Raw genomic sequence first — 20,461 nt, 5'->3', positions numbered from 1 at the left:
AGATGAAAGGCAAGGGAGCCTGGGTGTTGGTTTTAGCGCTCAGCGCAGTGCAACTGAGAAGCAGTGAACAGGGAGACTGAGACGCAGTCAGCGTCAGCAAGGGAGCAATACAAGAAGGCTTGTATTTGTCAGTTATTTTCTATAGCTTCCTTGTCTCTAACGAGACAAACCGATTTTGCTGGACACCCAACATCCTATTGATCCAAACAAATGTCCAAACCCAGTAAGCATCAAAGAGAGAAGAGATACTACTGGCAGCGAAGGTATTAGGAAACAAATGGAAGATAACATAGAACCCAAATAAGGAGGATTTATAGAAAAATCCAGATGTAACAGAGACAGCACATGCACCCCATGCTTGACTGCAAAGCTTCTCTGAGAAGTAAGCCCTACCAGCAAGTCCTTCTACAGAAGCTACAGAAAACTGACAAATGCAAGCCTTCTTGTGCATGAGTAGCTTTTGGGAGGTATGGAATTACATCAAAAATCTTTTTATCCTTCATTTTTATTTCTGGCATATCAGAAAATACTTTAATGATCACCTACTATGTGCTAAGCATTGTGGTGCACAAAACCCAGACTTGTACTCTCATGGAGCTTGCAGTTAAGTCAAGAAGACAGCTATTAATCAGATAGTCCCATGAATGGAACTATTGTTCCAAATTAAGATTAAACAAAACAATTCTTTGAGTATATAAGTAAAGAAATATGACTTAGACTAGGTGCTCTGGAAAGTTGCCCTCTAGAAGTAACTCTTAATCTGAGAGCTGAAGGAGGAATAGGAGGTAACCAGGAGAAGAGGGAGACAGGTTTTTCAGACAGAGAAAACAGCTTGTGTGAGAGCTCTGTGGTGAGAGATGAGGTGAACAGTTCTAGGAGTTAAAGCACTGGTAGCCAGCCCTGCCACAGCACAAAATGAAGGCAAAATGTGTATTCAAAATTGAATAGAATCACTACAACTCGTCAGTATAGCCAATAACACTAATACTGATAATGATGATCATGTTGATAATAATAAATAGTACTATCAATTTTGTATACCTACTATACGCTAGACCTTATGTTAGGTAATGGAAATACATACCATTTATTGAACAAACTTACCTGAAAAACAGCACGTAGTTCAAGTATTGCCTTATACCCATCCCATCCTTCAAATAAAATGACAAAAAGAAAATCCTGAGTGACAGTTTCTGCCTTTTATCCCAATAATAAAACATTGGTTAAGAATATGCTTTTTAGGATGCTAACTATGTGTCATTGAATTTATTAAACAGGTCAGTATGGTTGAGTCTTTATGAATTTTAAAAAGGAAAAAACATTGAAACTCTTGTATTTCTCATGCTGAAGAGTTAATAAATTAGATAAAGAAAACTACTGACAGAAGAATACTCTAACTTATCTAAGAGCCATTTGATTATCATTAAAACAATTTTGCATAAAGGTTATTAAGTTTGTTATGGATTTTAGTACAGTAAAATAATAATGTTTATTCATTAATTACAAAAAATGTAAAATGTTCTGTAGTTACAAAGATCTGCCTTGAGCGTGAATGGCCAAAGTGTCAGTAACTAAATTCCTAGTAGACTAGGATTTGAGCTAACCTGAATTTTCATTTCATTGTACTCTACTTTTAAGAGAAAGATGCTATGGATACACAAACAAGTTGTGACACTATTTTAGTTTACACTTTTTAAGCAAATTTCAATTACTCTACAAATATTTAGCATGTGCAAGATATTTTACTACATAAGGTGGAGGACACAGATAATAAAAGACCCACTCCCTACATTCGGGAACTTTATGATTGAGAACTTCTACTTCTAATTAAGATGGAGCAACATGGGCTGGATTCATCTTCTTGCCTGAAACAATGTGAAGACCAAAATCATATGTGAACCAATGGATTTCTGAACATTGGTCATAAACTAATGAAGGACACTGATTTTTTGGGAAATAGGGGAAGTAATCCCTACCACTTCCTCAGCACATTGTGTTGAGATACTTTCCAGGTCATAGTACAGGGAGTGAGGAACAAAGCAGAGTTCATTAGACTGCTTGAGTAGAGAGAATAAAGCTAAGATCCAGGGGAGACCAAGTCAACTAGAATTGCAGGACACAGGACCAGACAAATAGAGCTTAACACAGAGACAAATCCAGAAATCTGCATTTTTTTTTGGGGGGGGGGCTTCATCAAAATGAAAAACTTCTGCTCTTGAAAGGAGGCTGTTAATGTTAATATTATAGAATGCAGCCATAAAAAAGGATGAGTTTGTGTCCTTTGTAGGGACATGGATGCAGCTGGAAACCATCATTCTTAGCAAACTATCACAAGAACAGAAAACCAAACACCACATGTTCTCACTCATAGGTGGGAACTGAACAATGAGATCACTTGGACTCGGGAAGGGGGCCATCACACACCGGGGCCTATCATGGGGAGGGGGGAGGGGGGAGGGATTGCATTGGGAGTTATACCTGATGTAAATGACGAGTTGATGGGTGCTGACGAGTTGATGGGTGCAGCACAGCAACATGGCACAAGTATACATATGTAACAAACCTGCACGTTATACACATGTACCCTAGAACTTAAAGTATAATAATAATAATAATAATAAAAAGAATATTATAGACAAGCCACAGGTTTGGAGAAAATATTTGCAAAGAGTGTATCTGATGAAAGATTTCTATTCAAAAAATAACTGAAAATTCACTAATAATAAAGCAAACAACCCAGTTTTAAAAATGCGCAAATATTCCCTACAGATTCTGAATATTTCACCATTGTCAGATGCATAGTTTGTGAAGACTTTCCCCCATTCTGTAGGCTGTCTGTTCACTCTGTTGATAGTTTATTTTGCTTCATAGAAGCTCTTGAATTTAATTAGGTCTCACTTATCAATTTTTGTTTATGTTGCAATTGCTTTTGGAGATTTAGCCAAAAATTCTTTGCCAAGGTCAGTGTCAAGAAGGGTATTTTCTAGCTTTTCTTCCAGGATTTTTACAGTTTGAGGTCTTACATTTAAGTCTTTAAGCCATCTTGAGTTAATTTTTGCATGTTGAAAGGAAGGGACCCAGTTTCATTCTGCATATGGCTAGCCAGTTATCCCAGCACTATTTATTGAAGAGAATCCTTTCCCCATCGCCAGCTTTTGTCAGTTTTCACAAAGATGATATGATGGTAGGTGTGTGGCTCTGTTTCTGGGTTCTCTATTCTGTTCCATTGATCTACATGCCTGTTTTTGTACCAGTGCTGATGGCAGCAGTGCACTGCCTCAAGAGGTTGCTGCCATCACACTGGTCGCTGCAGGGAGGGCTTGAGGAGGAGGCACACAGCCCCCTGGGGCCACTGCAATGGGGCCAGGCCAGGTCACCTGCTGGTAGGGGAGCAGCCTGGCAGGACAGCAATGTGGTTGGGGCTGCACTTGCACACAGAGCACAGGGCCCAGACCCAGGGCATGGAGCTGGGGCTATGCTTCAAGGAGCTGTACCCACTTCAGGAAACCAGCCAGTAGTGTGGGCAGGAACCCTGACCTCCCCCAGGCTAGGATGTGCCTACTCCCACTGACTGGCCTCTCCCCACTTCCAGCACCTGCTCCATCTCCAAGTGGGGTTGGGGCCAAGCTCAGGTGCTGTTACAGCCCAGCCGGGTGTGTGCATGCTTGGGCCCTGCTGCCACAGCCGCCTCCAGACTTTGTGAGGGTGAGGGAAGCCAAGGATGGGGGTGAGGGCGGCTTGGCCCTGGCCTGATGGTGTCCCTTGGTGCGAGCAGCCTGGGCACTATGAATGATGGCAGAAGGCAGACAGGCTTCTAGGTGGAAGGGGACAGGTCCCCTCTGAGGCCCCAATTCAAGCCAGGGAGGGCCTAAAGGATGGAAGCTGGGCTGCCAGTCCCATGGACCAGACTGGGGACTTGTGGTGCCTTTTCCGGTCTGCCCATGGCCACCCATGGACCAATTGGCATGCACTTCCCCCCCTCTGAGGCCCATAGAAGTCCTGGGCTCAGCCAGAGTAGAGCAGAGCGTGGAGAGATGAGGTGATGACCAGCTGTAGGGAGGAGCCAACCACTCTAGGGTCTCCTCTCTGCTGAGAGCTGCAGATGATAGGACAACCAGCTGCAGAGAGGAGTTAATGAATGAATTAGCTAAAATCAACTAATGAATGAATTTTTATAAATGTGTTATAGCCATACAATTCAGCTGTAAAAAGGAAAGAAGTACTGATACAAGCTATAATATGGATGAACCTTGAAAACAGCATGCTAAGTGAAAGAAGCCAAACACACAAATCACAGATTGTCTGATTGCATTTATATGAAATATCCGGAATAAATAAACCCACAGAGACAGAAGATGGATTAGTTGTTACCTGGGGCTGGAGGAAAGAAGGTAAGGGGAGTGGCTGCTTAATAGGTATGGCACTTCCTTTTGGGATGATGACCATGTGTTTAAGTAGATAGAGATGATAACTATACAACATTGTGAATGTACAGAATGCCACTGAATTGTATACTTTTAAATGGCTTAAGTTATGTAAATTTTACCTCCTTTTTCAAAAACAAACAAAAAAAAAAAGAAAAAAAGAAGAAGAAGAAGTAATGAAGACTTGAACTTGGGTATTAGCCATAGGAACAGGTGGAGAAAATGCATAAAATATTTAGGGTAGGGGTAGAAGCAAGAAAATGTTCAAAAAGAGACAGAGATGTTAGAGTTGACTTTGGGGCTTGGAGCTATGTAACTCAGAACATGGACCAATGTCTCAGCCTTTAACAAGGTCTCGGATCAGAGTTTTTGGGTTGAAGAAAAGAAAACTTTAAGGCTTCAACCCACTGTTATCTGATATTTAAAATCAATGCCAAGTAGTCATCTAATTTATACCAAGGAAGACAATTTTTTTAAAAAGTGGGGCTGAGACCAAATGCGACATAACAATAAGAAATGTGATGGAAGAAAAATGCAAGGATAACTGTTAATCGTATATCTATTTATAAGCTAGCTACTTCATTCAGCAATTTGTATGCATCATCTCCTGGAAACCTTACAGCAACTTGTAAATCATGTGACGTAGACACGTGCTCTTTTTCTGCTCCTATTTTTCACTTGCTATTGAGGATCTAGCCAGTTTAATTCCATTTTAACTCCATGTGATTTAAGTGGGACTAAGTCTTCCCACAACCCACTTTCAGACCTAGAAACCCATATCAGACAAGAGTACCCAATCCTCACTGATCATGGCCATAGTAACAGATTCATGAATGGTCATAGCATCCAGCCAGAATGAAGTCTTTTATAGGTGTTATGCCTGCCTGGTGAGTAGAAGGTATGCATTATTCTTCTAGGATGAATAGCTAAAAAGATAAAACTATATATGCCAATGGCCATCTTTCCTGCTATGTCTGGAAAGTCTACCAAGAGTAAAATCAACCCACAGGAAAGTTTAGCCAAAAGATAAAAGCTCTCTACAGAATTCTTATGACATTGGTTCATCCACTAGACCCACCAGCTGAAGCCAGACTATGGCTTGATTCTTCAGTTATAAAGGCAAACACATCAATTCTCTCTCTCCTATTAATTTTGCTTGAGCTCTATTTTCATCACTTGCTGATCTGGTCTGAAAAACTGGAGTTCTGGCCAGGTCTTTGAGGTAGAAACGTAGTAAGAGCAAAAAGATACAGCTTCTCCTCCTGACCAGAACTCCACTAAACTCGTTCTTTTTAGCTATTCCCACTATTCCTACTACTTCTTATTACAAATGCTATAACTATTACTACTAAAATACTACTGTTATCACTACAACTATTACTACTAAAATCATATGGATATTATTACTAATAACACTTCTACTTCAACTAATCATAGAGTTATTGATTGAAAATGGAAAACATTGTGCTACTCACTTACATCTGCAATCCTTACAAAAGCCCTGAGATACTGTCACTAGCCTACTTACAGATGAGGAAAATTGCACTCAATAGGCCAAATTCACAATGGTATTTCGAACCTGTGTTGAATGGCTCTGTGGGCTTCTTGTTGCTGACAATATATTGGTCTTTTTAAGGGAAATGGCCACCCATGTCCCTGCCAAGTGACAGAGATGAATGGAATCACTATGGCTAGTACCACAAGACCTTTGTTCCACCATCCAACCATGATTGAACCAAGGACGGACACCTAATTCAAGAATGAAAATTTAGCAACTACATAGAAAAATTGCCGCCTTGCACAAAAATGTAACAGGGACTTTATCAGAAGTTGACAGAAGCAAATGGCTGAAAAGTATTTAGCTATTGGTAGCGTCAGAAGCAGAAAGGATGCCCAGAGGTAAAGTTAAGGCCAAGGCAAGCCATTTGCAGGCAGGAGTTATAAGGAAGCAAAAAATATGAATAAGGACTAGAGGACATTCACTAGTCAGCAGGGAGTAGAGAATGAAATAGGTTCACAGGCAGCAGAGAGATGCCATTACAAACAGAAAGTAGGCGGCCCTGAGGGAGCACAGAAGAATAGCTGGCTGCTGAAGTTGTTGTGGTTTCTGCTGACTGCTGGTTTTGAATAATTCACTTTTATTTTTACAATTTGAGGTGTTTGAAGGAGATCACTGTTTCTTACAACTAAACAAACTTGGTTAGAATTCCCAGCGATGAGATGGAACGTTGGGCACAGGAAAAGTAAATCACAGTGACACTAATAAAGATTTCACCTCAATGTTAGCTGGAATTCCACCCACCCCCATCCACCAGTAGCTATCACAGGGAATAGTATTAGTAGCAGAGCCTGCTGTGGGCTAAGTATGCAGGTATGAAGTAGGGGGTCTTAAAGCAGCCAGGAAAGAGAGCCAAGCAAGTGACTTGTGAGCTTCCACAACCTTCCAAATACTGCCTTAAGTTTTCCTATGTAATGAGATGTCCTTGATGTTCATAAAAAATTCTACCAGATCTTAACCTGGAAAATGTACACCAGACTCTCTATAAAGCAGAAAATTGACATTTAAAAAATTCAATAATCAGGGTCTGGAGGATATTATCCCATCAGTAATTCAAAACCACCAAACATCCTGAACATCCATAGAACTTCAAATTCCGCTTTTGAATGGAGTTTTCCTGGATGCATGTTAAGCTTGAGCCTGTACCAAAAGAAAAAACTGAAATCATTCAGAGGGTGACATTGTGGAAGGACAGGAGCAGACTTATTCCAAAGGGACTCTAACTCCAAAAGGCACCAGTGCCTCAGGTTATTAACTTCAGCTGAATCATTTATATGCCATGGTTCTTACTCTAAGTTCTGTAAGGGGAAACCTTTCCATTAGTACTCAACATGTCATTTACCTCTTTTGCCTTTCCACTTACACTCACCCCAGGGAAGAGTTACTTGAAAATGTCCTTGCTCCCCAGGCATATGCAGGGAAAATAGGTAGGGTGGGGAGTATTCAACAGCTGAGTGCTCTACTATAACACAAAGGCTATCTGGGTGAAACATGGATTGGTTTTCTTGAGACTGGATCATTCCCTAAACAGAATCTCACTATATGAAAAGAGCAATGCATTCTCCTGTGACAGTCTTGACTAGGCAATAATATACTCTGTTGCCATGGTTTCAAAAATACTAGTGAAAGAAAGGAATAAGTATTTTGTGATGGATACAACACCTGCATGTCAAACAAATATCTCAAAATTATTTGTGCAACTTGAACATCAAGTCATAAGAGGAGAAAAAATAATGAATCCAAAAGGATTCTCTTCCCATACTTAATTTCTTATAAGATTTTTTCAACAAAATGTCATTGTGTGGTATGTTTTTATCTATCTCTTTTTTATGTGCATCTCTTTTAAATATTTCTAAGTACTTAAATATGTACACTCTAAAATAAAGCAATAAGATCCACAAAATTGCATTATCATATTCTCCAAAAGAGTTGAGGCAAAGTTGAATTAAAGTGAGTTATAAGTACTAAATATACTGCTTTTCATGGCAAAGTTATTTTGATATACACCTACATTTCAAATACACAGAGGAAAAGCAATCCAGTAATAGATTCCAGAGAACATATCCTGGTCAGAAACAGAACATTGCAAAGTCTCATTCCCAGTGAAGGCTGAGGGTAAGATGGGAGAGCAGTACTTAAACTTCTGCTTAAGGGAAGCTTCATGCACTAGAAAACATCTTCTTCATCAAGAAGTGAAGTAGTAAGGCACAAATATGTCAGTGACTCAAATCAGAGAGGGGAAGAGTCCTTCTTTTAGGAGGAAGCAAATTAAGGGCTTTTAATTAGCCAATTTATTTGATGCTGACATAACACACCAGGGCTTAAAGTACTAGGGAGTGGAGAAAATATGAGAACATCATCAGTGGAAATATTTGCTTTATGGTTCTCCTCCACTTATGCCTCCCTAATTTCTGCTATTCTATCAAAATGTCTGTAAGAAGGATGACTAAAATGAAGGGGACAAACCTTCAATATATTGTTGGCATACCAATAATTATACTAACAACAATAATAACAGTAAGTTTATTCACTGAACTGCTGAGCACCAAGTTAAGTGTTTACATTTCAGGGTCATTCATAACTCTGAAATATACTACAAGGTAGAAATAATTATATCTGCTTTAAAGTTTTCAGTTTCATTGTGACTACAGTAAAACTATAAAGAATACATAAAACTGCTCACATCATCTCCGATCTCAAAGAATATAATATGTATTAAGGTAAAGATGATATGTATACATAGGATATCTAAAAAGTACAATCAGCAAGAAAATTCTGAACCATAAACATAATTGTAGGACAATAAGTATGAATATTTTGTAGATCTTTGTTTGTTCTTGAGTCAGCAAAACTCCAGCTCAGACCTGTCAGGCAAGCACGTGTCTGTACTCTGTTCAGTAATGCTGACCAACTCGTTCTTCCTCTCCACATCTCATTAAAGGTGGCTAATAAATCAGAATACCCTTCTCAGCATCTTGGATCACTTCTTTCAGAAGTATACATTATCTACATTTCATTTCACATCCATCAGATGGACAGGGTTTTTTTTTTTTTTTTTTCAATTAATATAGTTGACGACCTCAAATTCACTCTTGCAAAGTCATTATGTTTTCTCTTGCCATTAAATAGATAATCAAAGGAAAGAGACTTGGTTTTATGTGATGTTCTAAATGTCTCTTGCTTGGCTTTAATGTACTTAGTTGATGCTAACAATACCTCATGAGTTTCATTTGAACAACTTTCAAATGTTCCATCTTATAAGTTAAGAACCTTGTAGATTTTCTAGCCCCAGGTTTATATTTTATACATTTTGAAATTGATGAGTGCCTAATAAAGTCCTAGGTCATGTACCTAGGTGTCATAAATTACTGTTCATCCACAATTCATCCAATATTTACTCAGGACCTATTATATGCTGTGTACTTGCTAAGGGCTGAGAATACAGTGGTAGACAACACAGCTTTGGCTCTGTGTCCAGGTGCTTACAGCCTAGCATGAAATAGGAACAATTTGAATTGTATTTGAATACTATTTATCTGTACACATTATACATATATTTAAAGCTACTATGTTGATAAAAAGATGGTAATAGTCCTAATATAAGTTCTGTTAAAGTATGTCTCGATGTGTCAGATTCTGTGATGTTATGTTTATTATCTTGTCTAATTCTTATAGTAGTCATGTAAGACATTTACCACTGCTCCCATTTTATATATGAAGAACTTGAGACTTAGGTGGATCAAGCAACATGTTCATGGTCAAATAGATAACGACTGGAACGAATGCATGTCTAATTCCAAAGTCTGAATATTTCCACTGCACTATGCTTCTGAGATCTCTTTTCTTAATGCTATGTTTCTAATCTTCCCATGGATATTGATAAATAAAAGATATAGACTATGCATATGGTCAAAAATAGTGACACCAGAGCCGGGCACGGTGGCTCATGCCTGTAATCCCAGTACTTTGGGAGGCTGAGGTAGGTGGATCACGAAGTCAAGGGTTTGAGACCAGCCTGGCCAACATGGTGAAACCCCATCTCTACTAAGAATACAAAAATTAGCCAGGCATGGTGGCACATGCCTGTAATCCCAGATACTCGGGAGACTGAGGGAGGAGAATCGCTTGAACCTGGGAGGCAGAGGTTGCAGTGAGCCGAGATCGCGCCACTGCACTCCAGCCTGGGCGACAGAGCAAGACTCTATCTTGGGAAAAAAGAAATAATAATGACACCAATGCTTCAGCAATTTAAAAATCACAACAATTAAAAAATGCATTTTTAGATGTTTGGGTCACTTGGCCAATTTTTGAAAGTGCAAGCACTCTAGAGTTGGGGTGAAGCAGTGAACATGCAGGGGACCTTAGTTCTTCCTAAAAGCGAATGGCAGGATTATGTAATGGAAAGAAACACAGACTTGGTGTTAAATCTCAACTTTTTCCTTCTCTCATTACATAGTTTTGGCCATGCTTCTTGCAAACTCATATTCAGTTTTCTCAGATATATTTAAAAATGCAGTTTATGCACCTTCTCTTAAAAGATTGTGGTGGATATTTAATGAGATCAGAAATGCCTCATGCCTAAGGTAATGCCAGTTATAGTGGACATTTAATAAGTGTTCATTCCCTAAATTGGCTCAATTTATAAAATCAGAAGGCTATTAAAGATGGCTTGCACCAGAAGAAATGCTGGCAGAGACACTGGGAGACATGTCTTCTGAATGATGATCTTATTCCTTTGAAGAACAATGGGCATACAAAGAAGAAGTTAGAGTAGAATTTAAATTTTTAGTTGGATGAAATTATTTACATCCTTGCTTCTAACTAAGAAAGAAAAGCCCTGCTCTCCCTTTTCAAGGTAACAAGGCAATGTTAAAGATGACAGGCAGAGGAGATTGGATAGTGTTAACGGTGACAGAGGGCCTTTACCAGCACTCTTGATATCACCATTTACCTATACATCTCATCTCTACCTCATCACAAATGTAAGACTGGTCTTCTGATCAGAGTGTGCAAACGGCATGTGCTATGTCCAGTCCAGTTAGGGGCTGGAGAGGGGCCACAGCAACATCCATGTCCCAGAATATCTCGGCACAGAATCTGCTCTTGAAAGGGAAGGTGAGTTCACTTTAGTAATACAGAGTGCAGTTATCTCACTCATTGTTCACAGGCAAATCAGCCTCTTCCTCTTTCAGAATCCCCACGTATCTGTACTTTAAGAACCGAGATGGCTACAGAGCTGTCCTCTTACATACATAACGAGCATTTAGACATTAAAACAAGAAAATCAAATATATGAAGGATAAACTGAGGTTCCCTTCAGTCCACACAGCATCTCCTTATTTTGGGGCCCTCATTCTCAGGAGAAATTGACTTTTTCGAGTGTGACACTTTACCAAGGAACTTGTATAAGCCAAACATGTATTATCTCTGAGCCACACACCAACTCTGCAGAGTAAACATTATTTTAGATGAGGATATTGAATTTCAAAGAAGTTAAGTAACTACTCAAATCACAAAACTAATAAATGGGAGAGCTGAATTTGGGACCCAAGCTCGTTTGAAGCCCATGCCAAGTCAACCTGGATCCCTCATCTGACTGGAAGCAAAGACACTTGATAGATCCTATCCACTGATAGATCTTCAGAGCCTGATATACTCCAAGTGAATTACTGCAGATTAATTTTATCACTTGAGAGAATGGCAAATGCCAGACAATGGAGGTGGGTTGAGTCAAAGCACAAAGCTGAAACAGTAACTTCACCCATGATATCACTGAATGCTAAATATCAAGGCATTTGTATCCTTCTGTGTCCAACCCAGTAGTAACAGAGCCTCCTCATGGGCACATCAAAGCAGGACTCATTTGTACCTTTTATTAAATTCAACGCAAAACTAGAAGCTGAAAAATGCATTTTCCATGTTGAAAAATGCATTTGCTTTACAACAGCCTGTTAATAAAACTGCACATTTTCTCAAAAGCCTCTGTGTAGACCTACCCAGTATGATTAAAAGAAATTTGGAGAACACAGGCAACATCTTTAAATATTTAAATGATTAAAATAAAAATTAAAAATGGATTTCCTTTCAATGAAAGGTTTTAAATTGAATCCATAAACCATGTTTGATTTCAAAAGCTAGCAGGAATGCATGTTAACTATTAAAGATGTTTAACGTGAAAATGTGTATTCAATAAAAAATAGATGACTCATTTTTATATGTGGTTTTCAATTTGTTTTGTTGGATCCAATCTCCTATTGGAAATGCAAGCAAACTCCCTTAAGTTTTCAAAATCAATGAGTAATAGTAAGTTCTATCAATTTTAAAAGAGAAAGGAACCTGTTTCAATATGTTATCTGCCTGGGTACAATAACTTTTAAGAATCAACAAATAAATAATCTTTAGCAGTTACTCTGCATTTAGTTCCTTGCCAGGTGTTGTGCATACTGCAGGAAAAAAAAAAGGATGGTATTGATCCCTGGAGGAGCCTGTGCTTTAAATGGGAAGATGCAGGCTAAGATCTGAATCCTGAGTATAGTTAACACCCCTTTAGGAGCCCAACAAACAGTCTATAATGATAGATGATCTTGTTAAAGAAGATGCCATGATGTAAGAAGGTGTTGGATAGAGAAGCCAGATTGAGAGGTGACGGCTTCAGAAGGGTCATTTTTGTGCCACCTGGTTCTCCTGGGTACAGACAGTTTATGTGAAACAGATCTTTAATCTTCTATAAACCACAAGAGACAGAGCAGAAGCTCTGAGACATGTAAACACTGCTCAAAGAAGTTTGTCTTCCTCACAAAGAGCCTTCAGCAGTATGATGTTCCCACTTTGGTGTAGTAAGGATGTACCTCTCCTCAACCTAAGGCAATTTTGCACTGTGAGAGAACACAAAAGAAGCAAGGTTTAAACCTTAGATGCATAAAATTGTTTCCCTTTGGAAGGATTAGAAGAAAACTTGGAATAATTTCTATTTCATGACCCACTCATACGTAAACATATGTGTGCATGCACACACACACAAACATACACACAGAATTTACAGGTACACATCCAAAATCTAAAACTTCCTAGTGATTTCCAAAACTGTTCCATGACCTGTGCCAATCTGGCAATATAAATATCACTGGGGAAACTATACACACACACACAAAGACACACATACACACACACGCACACTATATACAGCTCTACAGCGTTTGGATCAGGAATATTCAGGAATATACTATATATATACACACACTACATAGATATACTATATGTATACTATATAGTAGATATAGTATACATACTATATAGTAGATATAGTATACATACTATATAGTAGATATAGTATACATACTATATAGTAGATATAGTATACATACTATATAGTAGATATAGTATACATACTATATAGTAGATATACACTATATGTAGTGTATATTATATATACATGATATATAGTTATATATATTGTGTGTGTGTATATATAGTGTGTGTGTATATATATACTCTCTATGTATATAGTATATTCCTGAATATTCCTGGTCCAAATGCTGTAGAGCTGTAGAGTGGTGCTTTGGAGTTTGCGTTTTTTATCGACAATCCTGAGGTTGTTTGGATTTAGCAAAGTTTAGGACTCCACTGCTCTATCTCTTCTTGAGTAGATAAACCTCCAACTTTGTTTAAGCAATTCTATTAATGGAGTGTTCACTACGGCACAAGGTATCAGTGTTGACCATTTCAAATACATCAAAGAGTTTTCTATATACAGCACCAAATTTTGCACCTTTTACCTGGCGGCTTCATTTCAGGTCTGTGAAATAAGCCTGTCGTTTATTTCATGAAAGTATTCATACATTTCTTATAATCAGTCAGATATTTTTATAATCACTTGATTCTTCTCTTCTTAAGCTGAACATCCCCAGCTATTTTTAAATTTCCTGTGTTACATAGTTTCCAGGGACTTCATCATCCTAGACGCCTGACTGCGGATAGCTGTAGTTTATTGGTATCTCTCTTCTCACTCTATACTCTCTCCTCTATCAGGGTGACTTCATACATATGACTTATTTATCACTAGTTATGACTTGCAAATATTTATCTCTACCATAGGTCTCTCATACCCCAAATGCCTACTAGAAATCCTTTCAGATGTATTTAATTCATCATGTCTAAAACTGAACTCATTGTTTTTCCCCAAACTCACTCCTCCCCCTCCTCTTAGTCCTTTTCTTCCTGCTCCGTCACCTCCCCATGCTTCTGCTTCTTCTCACCTCCTCCTCTTGTTCTTTTTCTGTTTCTTACCCAGATACTAGAATCACCATCCACCTTGTTGCATATCGGGCCCTGGGAGACCTCTGGGTCATTTCCTTCTCTCTCACCCTCTTTATGAAATAAGTGATCAAATCCCATTTATTCTATCAACTCTGAGGCATTATACTTACCTTCATCCCTATCATTCCTGCTTAGCTTTAGGCATCAAAGAGAACAATATCTTACATGTCCTTCCTAGCCCATCATGGTCACTCTATAATAATTTCCCATACCAATACCAGAGATATTCCCAAAATGCAATGCAATCATGGCACTCTTCTGTTTACAACTGATTGAGAGATCTCAGTTACCAGACAAAGCCTAAGCTTTCTGGCGTAGCAAATAAGGTCCTCATTCTCTGGCCTCATGTTTCCTCAGGCTGCACATATTCCAGGCTTTAGAAACAGCTTTTCTAATATTCCTACTTTACTTCTATTTTCTCTCTCCCTTTTATCACACTGTTTCTTCTGTGCCTTCCTCACTTATGTTTTGCTCAAGAAACTTCTACTCTCCCTTCAGAGCTCAACTCAGGCTTCTCCTCTCTCAGGAATCCTCCCTGAGCTTCCCTCCACTCTGAGTTGGGTTCTCCTTCAGGTTCCCATGGAACCCTGGGTTCCGGCATGACTTTTATCTTCACACCTGTCTTGCCTACTAAGTGGTGAACTTCCTAAGTCAAGGACCATTTGACATTCATGTTTGTATTCCCATTTACAGAAATTGTTCAAAGATGAAAACTAAAGTTTGTCTCTTCAATCCCAGATCAACATTTTTTGTTCTGTTCTTCAGGGTGCTTAGTTCTCCCACCACCACCAGCTTGGGAAAATTTCTAAGATAAATCCCCACATCCGCTTGAAATACTAACAGTTGACAGTTACAAGACAGAACCTAGAGGAGTTTCCAAAGGCTTAAACAATGTAAACACCAGGAAATTTGTACATAGAGAAGAATATGCAATATAAATAGTAACTTCCAAAAGCCTGAATCTCCTGACCTCAAGCCAGAAGTGCCACATACTGATTGCTGATAGGTAAGGAGGCCAGTTCCGAACATGAATGTTATTCAGGCCCAAGGGTGTACAAGCTGTTGATTTTGATATATTGCTGACAAAGGGATGATTAGCTAGTGTACCTGACCAGGCAGCATGTTGCCCAGTGCCCCAGAATGGCATAGGTTACATCTCACCCCACAGAGGGGTCTCTGCCCACAGGAACACAGGTCCATGTGCAGAGCAGGGTCATTTTTCCACTTGGCAGATGGTGCCATAGAAGCATCACAAAAAGCTTGCTCCAGGACCTTAAATACAGCAAAATTAATTAAAACACGTTTTTAAGAAGTTCTGAAACAGTAAGTTATGACAATTCATTTTTTTAAAAAAACTCACCTATATGGAACAACAGATGGTAAATTTAAAAAGCAATTAAATTTGTTTTTTAAACTCACTAAATTTAAAGATTATGGACACGTATTAACTTGTTTCTTCCTTTATTCTATTTTTTTCCAAATTCTGAATAAAGAAAATATTGCAAAATAAAACAGCTCTGTAATGAACACCAGCAGACTGCTCACTCAACATTAATATTTCCTCATTTATGACATGAAAAGCCTGAGCTACAGTAACTCTTACACTGAAACTAAGCTTATATTTATATATTTAAAGCAAACTTGATCATAATAGCAAGGATTTATTTTATTAAGTGTGTCCTTTGTACCAGAAACGTTCTAAGTATTCAAATGAATTATTTCAATTAATCCCTATAATAGCTATTATCATAATTTCACAGATGAGTAAACTGAGGCAGAGAGAAAATATATTACATGTATTGTCCCAACTATTAAGTGGCTAGGTGGGGCTTTGACCACGTAAGTTTTTTATTTTATTTTATTTTTTGAGACAGAGTCTTGCTCTGTCGCCCAGGCTGGAGTGCAGTGGCATGATCTTGACTCACTGTAACTTCTGCCTCCTGGGTTCAAGTGATTCTCCTGCCTCAGTCTCCCAAGTAGGTGGGACTATAGCGTGCCACCATGCCCGGCTAATTTTTTGTATTTTTAGTTGAGATGGGGTTTCACCATGTTAGCCAGGATGGTCTCGATCTCCTGACCTCGTGATCCACCCATCTCAGCCTCCCAAAGTGCTGGGATTACAGGTGTGAGCCACTGTGCCCAGCTGACCACAGGATTTTTAACAAGAGATCCTGCACTCTTAGCCAACACCCTCTCCTACCCCAGCCCCTTGCTTCTGATAACTCTAAAAACCAAAGCTAGCTGGTATGTGGTAGTTCTTATTGATCACTCTGCTAACGACCTGTCCAATAGCAAACTGGCCTACGCAAGAGCCACAACACACAAAACACATCAGCCTGAGCTTTCAGGCATGATTTTTTTCCATCTTCTTCCACAATTTGTATTCACACTGTGAAACTGGCACAAGTAGTTCACCCACTTCACTGGCCTATTGTCTAGATGTTGGTGGGAAATTTTTTTTTATAGTAACATTTCAATGCCTGACTTCTATCTCCTTTGGGAGGTTATTGATTTCTTAGGAGCATTAGTAATTTATAATCATGAGCAAACTAGCAGAATTAAGGAAAAAAAGTATTTCAATGTTCTTGGGAGAATTGATGAAATAGTTTAAGACATTGGAATGCAAATTTAAATTTACTCACTTTACCCCTGAGTAGCTCATACCTTTAAGGGAAACATAAATGCAAGGAAATAAACATTTCCTGATGAGTCAAAACAAATGTGTTTTCCTCATCTTTGCAGTTTCTCTGTGGTAAATGAATTAATCAAGAATGTTCTGAATATCAATTGCACTTAACAATAAGAAAGACACAGAAATGTCACACCCATCCTCCACAGGGCTGACAGTGGAGGTGGCATCCTGTGATAGTTTGTACACAAAGGCCACAGCAAACTGTGGTGGAAAGGACACCAGATTAGGAGTCCTGCGATTAGGGGTCTATTTACTATTTCTGTAAAGACTTTTGTAAACATGTAGACAGTGTGTATCTGAGTGGCATTGCCTTACCAGCTCCAGGGACATGTTTGGGGTGGAATTCACTAACCTGGCTGGATTTTATTGAACACTTATGTTGTGTCATCCTCATTGTCTGCCCCACCCAACAATCAAAACTTCAATACCAAAAATGACATTATGGAAGGGCAAGCAGAAAACTTCTTGGCTAGTGAGAAGAAGAATATTCAAAGGCAACGATAAGAATTGTATTTCTAAAATGATATAGTCCTTTGGCCACAAATGGATCTTATTCTCCTCTTTTTGACTGTGAGATTTTAGGACTTGTACGCAGTATGTATATTCATCTGAGATGTCTGTGAAATGGTAACCATAGTCACATGCTTCATACGGAGAAAGTCATTCAAGCGGCAGGATCCTCCTGTGCAAAAGTACCAATGTTCATACCATTGTCTGTGAGAGTCTACTACAGGATATATAGGAGAGAAATCCCTTTAGAGGATTTGAGAACTGGTGGGATAATAATGAGGAGAGGTAGAGTCTAACCCTGGCTCAGTCACCAAGTGGACAGCATGAGAAGCCATTGGAATTTGTCTCTTTTATCTGAGAAGGATAACAACCTCTGGCCCACCTGCTCCATGAGCTGTAGGCAACTCCTACGAAGAGCCTCTTAATGGTCCTCCATGACTGTAGACTCTTCCCCTTCTGGTCCACCCTACACTTGCTGCCAGAGGAAGCATTTTGAAATGTGCATTTACTGTGACTTGCTCTTGACTTTTTTCTGTTTCGTTTGTCTAGCTAATTTCTACTCATTTCTTAGGTTCAAGCTGAGACAACACTTCTTTCCAAAAGCCCCTTCTGGTCTCCCAAGTCTAAGTCTCTCCTGAGTGCTTCCATAGTATCCCATTCAAGGCACATAATCCACAATATTGGGTATGTTCATTTTTACAGCATGGAGAAAGTCCAGCTTCCACGAACTCCATGCTTGTGGTGGGCAGAGATGGTGCCTTTCTCTGCTTGTCAACAGAACCTGTCAGACACAAGGTTTATAGCTCACAATGTATGGATGTTCATAAGTCTGGAACTATTCTAAATGCTTTATATATAGTATCTTAAATTAATCCGACAATATTTTAATGTGAGTGCCATTCTTATGTCCAATTTACAAATGAGAAAACTGGAGCGATGAGAGGTTAAAAAACTTACATTGGTCACAGAGCTTGCAGGTAGCAGAAAAGGGATTTGAGCCCAAGTGATTTGAATACAGGTTCTTCCTCCTAACCTCTACTCTGTGTCAAATGCAGAGTAGGGGTTCAAAGGAAGGACCCATGCTCAACAAATATTGGTAAAGGGAGGAATGAAGAAGGAAATAAATCAATTAATTAAAAGCTTTCAATAGCATCTTATTATATTCAGGATAAATGAACCACTATCATAGCAAATACAATTCTGTGAAATCTTGCCTCGCTCATTCTCCAATCTCAGTTCTTGTCACTCATTAACATGGATCTTGAGCCCCAGACAATTATACACATCTTGCCTCTATGAATTTTTCAATGTTAATTATATCACCGGGATGCCCTTTAGACATCCTCACCAACTCTCACTCACTTGGTCTTACGTCTTTGAAGGAAGCCTGGGTTACAATGCCATCTCCTGCACACCCACTGTCATGCTGTACCTAACTCTACCCTAACACCTTCTAGAAAGTGTGCAAATGTCTTTTTACTTATCTACCTCTTACAGAAGACTATGAGCTTCTCTGGGGCAGGCACTGGGTCTGACTAGTTTCTTTATCCTAGTTTCTAGCTTGATGTCTGGCACTAAAAGGTTCCAAAGAAATGCTTGCTGTGTGAATGAACTAAATGTTCTTTATATATTTGCTTTCAAATTACTCAGTGTTCTTCTTTAATCATTACATGGTTGTGAAGAAGTCCTTAAAGGATGCCTTCTTTAATCCCCCAACTCTCCGTCCAATGTCTACTGCCCTTTAGGAGACAGCCAGGAAGCAAGAAATGTCCTCGCTCCTCAGGAAAGGTAGAAAACCAGCACTGTCCTTAGGCCACTCAGGAGACAGATGTCAAGAGTTTCACTAGAGGGGTACTTGATGAAAGAACAACCATTTCCTTGAGCATCTATGTCCTTCAGGAGCAAGAGGAAGGTCACTCTGCCCCTGAACAATTACTTCTGGGGCCTTCCTATGGTGATGCAAATAGCCCTGAGAACAAAACATTTCTTACAAAGATGAAAAGTAAAGCCGAATATATTGTGTGAAAGGGAATTCAATTGCTTACTAATTCATAGTAAATAGCAAGATCTCTTGGGAAAAAAATCGTCAACTATAGGCCAATTATAATAGCACAAGAAGGTGCCAATTTACCAACTGAATGTTATTTCATTGCACCATATTCCTCAAGATAGGTGCTATGACCCATTTACAGGTGAGGAAATGAAACTCAGAAAGACTTAGCTTCTTGCCTGAGTCGTACTGCAAATCCAAGCCTGTCCACCTCAAAATCCTATGTTCTTTTCACTGCACCATGCTGCAAGATGCTCTGGAAAGGCATCTGTGAGAACAGAGAAGAGAACATGAGGCCACCAATCCATGAGAAGCCATGGAAGATGAGGAGGAATACTGCTGGCAGTGGAGGAAGAAAACTCAGACATGTGAGTTGGGACTTTATCTCCCAAGTTGTGCTAAGTTTAGAGTTTAAACCTGGAGGTAGCCTACATCCAGGCTCTTTTCCCATATGTGGTTACTATGTAAGCCTGAGCCAAGGAAGCATCTCATACCAGGGCAAAGGAAAAGATACCCTGCTTCATCACAAAGGCCCAGATTGACAGGCACTGTCAGCAAAAGCAGGAGGCTGATTCTGAGTGTCTATCCTCTTTGCTCGGTCATGCCTTCAGGTTAAACTTGCTTCAAATACTTGTCTTCAGTCTTAAAGGACTCTGAAACAGTCCTGACAGCAGCACACTACCCAGTTAGGACCAGGTTGCAAGGAATGGCACTTCTATTGCTATGATGACTGGTCTACCAATGTGGACATGAAAGAGTATGGGAAAGGCCAAGGGGTAAACGGGAGACATCTTAGCAGATCTTCAGCTATGTTGGGGTCCTGAACCCACACCTGCTACAGGGGTTTGTGGACATGAAAGAGTATGGGAAAGGCCAAGGGGTAAACGGGAGACATCTTAGCAGATCTTCAG

General features: G+C 39.3%; 1 protein-coding gene across 1 annotated transcript in view; it reads right to left on the bottom strand.

Annotated features, from left to right (window-relative positions):
• Positions 1-1,152, bottom strand: part of LOC105479897 (uncharacterized) — a 226,813-nt gene extending 225,661 nt beyond the window's left edge. The window contains exon 1 of the mRNA XM_071076266.1: positions 1,105-1,152. The gene's annotated coding sequence lies outside the window, so the exon portion shown is untranslated. The remainder of the gene's footprint in view (positions 1-1,104) is intronic.
• Between the last annotated feature and the right edge of the window lie 19,309 nt (positions 1,153-20,461).

Source organism: Macaca nemestrina, chromosome 13 (genome assembly GCF_043159975.1).
Source record: "Macaca nemestrina isolate mMacNem1 chromosome 13, mMacNem.hap1, whole genome shotgun sequence".
Classification (NCBI taxonomy): Eukaryota; Metazoa; Chordata; class Mammalia; order Primates; family Cercopithecidae; genus Macaca; species Macaca nemestrina.
The sequence above is the reverse complement of the archived record's forward strand: the minus strand, read 5'-3'. Positions and strand labels throughout refer to the sequence as shown.